This window comes from Salvia hispanica, chromosome 6 (genome assembly GCF_023119035.1).
Source record: "Salvia hispanica cultivar TCC Black 2014 chromosome 6, UniMelb_Shisp_WGS_1.0, whole genome shotgun sequence".
Lineage (NCBI taxonomy): Eukaryota > Viridiplantae > Streptophyta > Magnoliopsida > Lamiales > Lamiaceae > Salvia > Salvia hispanica.
In genome coordinates this window covers 14,238,200-14,246,926 of record NC_062970.1, presented here as the reverse complement: position 1 = coordinate 14,246,926, position 8,727 = coordinate 14,238,200, and positions in this window count along the sequence as shown.

Genomic DNA, 8,727 nt, shown 5'->3' with positions numbered 1-8,727 from the left:
ACCATAATTGTATACAAACTATAATGATAACATATTTAATAAACAGAAACATAAGTTTTATTGAATTCAAAGTGTCTTACACTTTACAAGCATAATACAACTAAAATAGCAAGGCTTTATCTATAATACCCATACGCTCTACATGGCCAATAAACATTTTGGTAGTCCTTTAGTTAACGGATCCGCTACCATCATATCCGTCCTAATATGCTCAAAGAACACTCTTTGTTTCTGCACTTCTTCTTTAACAGATAAGTATTTTAGCTCCATGTGCTTAGCCCCTTTCGAGTACTTATCATTCTTTGAAAAGAAGATAGCTGCGGAATTATCACAATATATTTTCAGCGGCCTAGCTATAGAGTCGACAATTTTAAGCCCTGAAATAAAGTTCCGCAACCACAATTCGTGAACAGTGGCCTCAAAGCATGCCACAAATTCGGCTTCCATAGTGGAAGTAGCAATGACAGACTGCTTTCCACTTTTCCATGATACTGCCCCCTCGGCTAAAAGGAACAAGTAGCCAAACGTCGATTTTCTACTATCAACGCACCCGGCATAGTCTGAATCTGAATATCCAATGACCTCTAGATTATCGGATCTTCTATACGTAAGCATGTGCTCTTTAGTGCCTTGCAAGTACCTGAGGACTTTCTTTGCAGCCTTCCAGTGATCCATTCCGGGATTACTTTGATATCGACCAAACATACCAACCGCAAAGGTGATATCTGGTCGCGTACATGTTTGAACATAGTTCAAACTCCCAACCACTGATGCATATGGAATTCTTTCCATTTCCTTACGCTCCAATTCATTTTTAGGACATTGCATTTTACTAAACTTGTCTCCCTTCTGAATTGGAGCAATCCCTACAGAGCACTTTTCCATTCTATATCTCTCTAAAATCTTATTGATATATCCTTTCCAAGATAAACTTAATAATCCTTGTGACTTATCTTGAAATATTTTTATTCCGATCACATAAGATGCATCTCCCATATCTTTCATTTCAAAGTTCTTAGAGAGATATTTCTTCACATCATGTAACATACCCATGTCATTTGCAGCAAGCAAAATATCATTAACATATAAGACTAAAATTATAAACTTACTCCCACTGATTTTTACATAGATATATCGATCAACAATGATCTCTACAAAACCATATGATACAATGATATCATTAAACTTTATATACCATTGTCTAGAAGCTTGTTTTAGTCCATATATTGACTTCCTCAACTTACATACTAAGTGTTCTTGTCCCGTTGCCAAAATCCTTCGGGCTGGTTCATATAAACTTCCTCTTCAAGTTCTCCATTTAGAAAGGCGGTCTTTACATCCATTTGGTGTAGCTCGAGATCATAATGAGCCACCAAAGCCAAAACAATTCTTAAAGAATCCTTCTTTGCAACTGGAGAGAAGGTTTCTTTATAGTCAATGCCATCCTTTTGGGTGAAGCCTTTAGCAACAAGGCGAGCCTTGTATCTTTCGATGTTACCTTTCGAATCACGTTATGTTTTAAAAATCCATTTAGAACCAATGGTTTAAAAACCTTTAGGCAATTCTACTAAGTCCCAAACTTTGTTATCACCCATAGATTTTATTTCATCTTTTGCGGCAATCAACCACTTTTCAGAATCTTCACTTTCCATGGCTTGTCGGAATGAGATTGGATCTTCATCAAGGCTTAAGTCACATTCACTTTCAATACTGTAAACCACATAGTCATTTGAAATGACAGATCTTCTTTCCCTTACCGATCGCCTCAAAGTTTCTTGTGGTTCACTATTCGCTTCTTGAATTGTAACAGGTTCAATTACTTCATTTTCGGTTAGTGAGTTTTGCACATTATCATGTTGTTCTATTGTGTCATTTGATTGTGATACAATAGGAACAATAATATTTGGTGCAACAACATGTGGATGAACCTTATCGTGGATTTCTTGAATATCCACCTTTCTAGGTTCACCACTCCCACTAATTTCCCCGTTTTCAATGAACCTAGCATTTCCCGTCTCAACTATTCTCGTACTATGGTTAGGACAATAAAAAGTATACCCCTTTGATTTGTCCGGATAGCCAATGAAAAATCCACTGACGGTCCTTGAATCAAGTTTCTTTTCATGTGGATTATACAACATTACTTCTGCTGGGCAACCCCAAATACGAATATGCCTTAAGCTAGGTTTCCTTCCCGTCCACAGTTCAAAAGGTGTCTTAGGAACTGCCTTACTAGGAACCCGATTAAGCATATAAGTTGCAGTGTTTAAAGCATAAATCCACAATGAAAGGGGTAAAGTACAACCACTTAACATACTTCTAACCATTTCCATCAATGTACGATTCCGCCTCTCCGCTACACCATTCTGTTGCGGAGTACCGGGCATTGTATACTGTGCACAAATGCCTCTACTTTCGAGTAACTTTGCAAATGGGCCCGGACATTGTCCAGTCTCATTATACTTTCCATAGAACTCACCACCTCTATCCGATCTCACAATTTTAACTTTTCTATCTAACTGTCTTTCCACCTCGTCAATGAATATTTTCAGCACATTCACTGACTCAGATTTTTCATGCAGTAGATATATGTAACCATAACGTGAGTAATCGTCAATAAATGTGATAAAGTATTTTCGACCATCCCACGAAGGAGCATCAAAAGGACCACATATATCAGTATGTATTAACTCAAGAAGCTGAGTGCTTCTCGTGGCTGATTTCTTTACAATGTGTTTAATTTGCTTTCCTTTAATGCAATCTACACACATATTTAGGTCACTAATATCCAATCGAGGAAGAATTTCATTCTTTACCAACCTCATAATCCTTTCTTTAGAAATATGACCTAATCTTTGATGCCACAAGTAAGCCGAACTTTCACTTGACGCATTACGCTTAATGCCTCGACTTTCAACATTAAATAAGGATTCACGAAATTTTGCATCAAGATTGAATCTATAAAGTGAATCATACAAAGTACCACTACCATAAAAGTAATCGTTTCGGTACAAAGAGAATACACCATTTACAATCTTAACTTTAAAACCTAAATCATCCAATCTACTTACAGAAACAAGATTTCTAGCACATTCAGGTACATAAAGACAATCTATAAGATCTACATGACATCTTGTGTCCAAGATCAATCTGTAGGTCCCAATGCCTTCAATCAGTGCTTTCATCCTATTTCCCATGAACAAATATTGTTCAACCCCTTTTATAGGTTGGATCGAACTGAATCCCTGTTTAATATGAGACACATGAGTTGTAGCACCAGAATCTAACCACCAAGTATTATTAGGCACTTCAATAAGATTCAATTCAAAGCAAACAAGAGTATTATGTTTACCTTTCTTATTAAACCAGGCCTTCCTTTTAGGACAATCTTTCTTGAAGTGTCCCGTTTCCCTGCAAAAGAAACACTTCCTTTCCTTTTGGATTTTCTTCTCCGGACCTTTCAGAAAAGATTTATCCTTCTTCTTGTCCTTCTTACTTGATTTTCCTTTACTGGAGCTAGCACCTCCATGACCTATGAGATTCGCAACTTGACCATTCATCTTCTTTAATCTCCCTTCCTCTTGAACCAACATAGCCTTTAATTCCTTAAAGTCCCATTTATCTTTGATGGTGTTATAATTCACCTGGAACTGGCTAAATTCAATAGGTAGGGAGTTCATGATAAATTGGACCAGAAATTGCTCATGAACCTCCATTCCCAAGGTCGTTAGCTTTGCCGCCAAGTTAGACATGTTTGTCACATGATCATGAATTGGTTGTGACCAGTCAAACTTCTTTGTACTAAGTTCACTCATTAAGCTTCCTACAATTGACTTATCAGCCAATTCAGATTGTGAACACTCCTTAATTTTCTCAATTAATTCCCTTGCACTTTCTGTCTTGGGCATCAATGGCTTAAAATTTTCTGCCATCGTCATCCTCATAAGATTCAAGCTCAACCGGTTAGATCGCTCCCAAGTCTCATGTTGAGACTTTTCAGTTTCGGAGCTCTCATCTGTTATGGCTGAAGGTTCATCTTCTGTTAGTATGGCATGGTCCAACGCCATTACACCCAGTGAAAACCGGATCTGTTCAGACCATTCACCATAGTTTTGCCCATTGAATTTAATGACAGAGTTTGCAGATGCATACAAATTCGCTGAGGCTGCAACATTTATACATACTTATCTATTAGTGCTTGAGTCCTTAATACAGATTCATAAACAGTAATACCTTAAATAACATGCATTCATGTAACCTTTGGGCAATACTTAAATACACATACTTTCAACGATGCTAAAATCATAGTACTTTAACAATTAATCAAATCATACATATATCAAATAAGCATGTTGCCTTTGGGTATACATACTACATAAGACACATAGTATACATGATTAATCCCTTTCGTATTATTAAATATATACAATGATCCACCTTTGGGTGATCTCCAAGCATATAAATGATAATAAATAATAATTTAATTGATCAATCAAACTTTTATGTCATTCATAGCATCTCTTTAATCATGATAAATTAACTAACATTTATCATTTTCAATAAATAAATACAATATAACAAGACCACTTTGGTGATAAACAAGTTATATATTATTTAAATATTGAAATCTTTAATGGGTAGAATATCCTAATATTTTAATATTTCATAAAACAATTACCCAACACATAAGCGGAAGCATATTTAATCAAAATCAAAAAATCCATGACCATTCAAATTTCGATTTTGAAATCACATAAATGGTGAATTAACCAAATCTAGATTGGCTCTGATACCAACTGTAAGCCATATTTCAACTTTAATGATTTCGATAATGAAATCTAATTCTAGATTTGAATTAATTCAACCACAACACATAGACTATAAAGTGGAGATAGATCACTAACCTCCATCCATGCTTTTCTTGTTTTGAAGAAGATGTTGAATCCACCTTTGATGATTCTCCTCTCCTTGACCTCAAGCTTTCTTATTTGATTCCTTTAATGGACAAAGAATCAAGAGCACTTTTCTATATATATTGTATATAACTATATATGTGTGTATATGTTATTTGTTGGTGTGTTTATTTCATGCACACACCATCTCTTTATATAGGCAATAAGTGCCTCTTCGTGAAGGGACCAACGGAGGTGTCTTCCCATTAGGAAATCATACTACTTTAATATGGAAATCGACAAGCCGATTCGGTAGAATTAGTTTTGAAACTGATTAGAAACTAATTCTTCACAATACACTTATGCACGTCTATATTCATTCATATACATGCAATAATTATATATATTACAGTTAATCTATAATAACTGCCATAATAATATATAATCAACTTTAGTGCATGTACGACAACACACACATATATAATCAATTCATACATACATATATTTGTATTCTTTTCATATAATATATATATATATAATATATTATATTTGTAACACTATAATTAGAGGTAAAAGAGGAGGGTTATCAATACACCCGATTCTAATTCTTTAATCGAAACCGATCCATTACGGTGTCGTCTTTAATATTAGAATCCCTTTTAACTATCAATATTTTAAACTTGAACTTTAATTTAAACCAATAGATACATAGGTCATATAAGAATATAAATATTCTTACACATTTAATCGTTGTTGATCACATGCCTACATTCAATGAGCTTCAGATGGATTGGTTGGCGTTAGTAGCAGCCTCATCTGGACGTGTGATTGCCAACAGTTCCAACTCCTTAAATCTGTCCAAGGTGATCATTCTTCTCGCAATATTAGGCTCATACCTTTTAACCATGTGAAAACTTATTTTTGTTTCTGTCAAACCTAAATTACATAAATGCGTGTAAGTTTTTGAGGAGGTATGGACACTGAATTCGTTTTTCTTTTGAATTTTTCCTTCTTTTTTGGTCGACCTCCTTATCATTTGCTTTCTTGCCATTTTTATAAGTGCAGATTCACTGGAAAATATTGTTAGTAAAAAAATTTAACTGTCAAAATCTTTTGTATATGATACTATTACTCACTGTTCTTCTCTTCTTTCTCTACTCTTCTGCACTTCTACTCCTCTCATTCTCTTTTTGCCAACTTAATATCTGACCTGCATGGCTCAACAATTGTACTATTTAGAATTTATTGACTAGAAATATTTAGTCATACCATTTTCACATGATGAGGTATTGGTGTCTTCTTCTCTTCATAGCTTCTCACACGTTCCCCTTTTGCTCTATTATTTACAGGTGACTGCAAAAATGTCATGAAGATGTTGTATAAGTTATTTGTGAATAAAATAACAAAACATAAGACAACACACTAAGAAAAATATAAATTGAAGTAAGATGAGAAACATGTCAATGAACATGAATAACCAAGTATATTAGAATGGGAGAGAAAAGTTTAATTGTATTTGTAAATTCGTCATGGCTGTATTATCATGGTATTTATAGAGGCCCAAATCTTTGTCAGTAGTTACTCCCTCCGTCCGCCATTAGGAGTCAGTCTCATTCATGGGCGGCACGAGTTTTAAGAAATGTTAAAAAAAATGGATAGAAAAAAATTAGTGGAATAAGGGTCCCACTTGTATACATTAGTTTTAAATGAAATGTGAGTGGAATGAGTTAGTGGAAGGTGGGACCCTATTACCATTTATGGTAAAATTAAATCGGACTCTTATTCACGGACGGACTAAAATAGAAAAACGGAACTCTTATTTTTGGACGGAGGGAGTAGTACACTAATTCAATGTGTTGTACATGTATAGCGGTCATTGCATTCTAAATAACTAACTGTGCTTGTTGTTTAACCAATGGTCAATTTTGCTGATAAACTTGTGTATTTTAGATTGTTCTAATTGAAAAAAATCATATCTTCTCTTGGACTTGGAAGCTTATTTTGGCATGTGAAGTGAACGTGGCCAAGCCATAAAATCATGGTCGGGCCACCAACGCCCATGTTTTACACTATAGTGGACATGCCCAAGCCACCAAATAATTTATTTTTTTCATTTTTGTGTATATTTTAATTAAAAACGGGTATATTTATAGAATTTGTGTAGGAATGAGGTAAAAAAATGTGTATACTTATAGAATTTAAAAAAAAATCAAAAAATATGGAGAGCCGCGGCTCGTGGCCAATACAATAGGAGGGCCACGGCTCCCGCCCAAGAGCCGCGGCCGGGCCACGATCGTGGCGCTCCCGTGTCCAACCCCCCCCCGGCGGCTGCCCACCCCAGTTACTATAGGGAGCCACGGCTCGCGGCTCTCCCGTGGCCCGGCCGCGGCTCCCTTATAGTGGACACTCTTAGATTATCTTCATGGAATAGTATTTTCTTATCATTTTTCATTTTCGTAAATTAGAGCTGTCAATCACTTTTTTTTATTTCATTGCAAAATGTCAGTTTACTTTTTTTTCTTGTCCATTCACATCAACTTGTTATTGTCAATAAATATAAAGCAAATTGTATAAATATATTTATCACATTATCCAATGTGCAAAACATTTTTATTCATTGGGTAGTAATTATATTTATCATATTTGGTGTATATTAGTGTATTGCATGATCAAAAGATAGTGATATAATATTTTAAGATAACGTCAAATAAAAAGAAATAAACTTTTGGCAACATTTAATTAAGTGGGGCGCCAAAATTATCTTGCCAAAAACTCGTGACTTTATATATTTATAGATAATATTTAAATTATATTTTTCTATCTCTTAGTATTTTATCAATTTTATATTAAATTTTGTACTTCCCTCTGTCCCTGAAAATTTATCACATATTTCCTTTTTCGTCTATCCCTAAAAATTTGTCACCTTTCAATTTTATCATTTTTAGTAGTGGTTCCTACATTCCACTAACTCATTTACAATCACATTTTATTATAAAATTAATTTATAAAAATAGGACTCACATGCTACCAACTTTTTCAACCCAATTTCTATAATATTTCTTAAAACCCGTGCCGGGTCAAATGATGACGAATTATTAAGGACGGATGGAGTAATTATTCACTATCAACTCAAATATATAAAGATAGTTGCAAGGAATAGTTTTTACTTAAACAAGAGATGTTTATAAGATTAAAATATATTTATATTTAAATTTTTTAATGTTTATATTTTTGGGTAACACTGAATATAATACTTATAGCATATTATGGGGTGTGATAAATTGCTAACTCATCCTTTAATTGCTGACTACAACTATTCTAAGACTAAAGAAGTTTGGAGCTCTAATAGTCTATAAATTGTCATGTGTAATTGGCTGAGCCGATGCTCATATCGGCCCTGCGATGTGCCTCCATTGCGGGAACTCGGGCCGATCATGGAACCGATATTCCTTTTTATTTTTTAATTTTTTTTATAAATTTTAATAAATTTTTAATCCACTATGTATGCTTCATCACCCATCAATTCACATTTTCCCAATCCAATCTTAGTTTCAATTTCAATTTCCGTTGTTTTTTATGTTTTTATCTTTTTTTTTTTGTTTTTTTAATGTTGGATGTTTTATTTATGTTTTCTTTCGTTTTTAAATAAAGTTTATTTTTTGTCATATATTATGTTATCTTTTAATTACACAAACAATTAAAAGAGAAATATTAAAATAATGATGATGTGGAAATGAGATGAGCTTTGAGATAGGCTCTGGAATGGGCTCTCATTGTAGGGAGATAGGCTCTGAGATGAGCTTGCTGACGTGGCAGGAGAAAATGGAGATAGGCC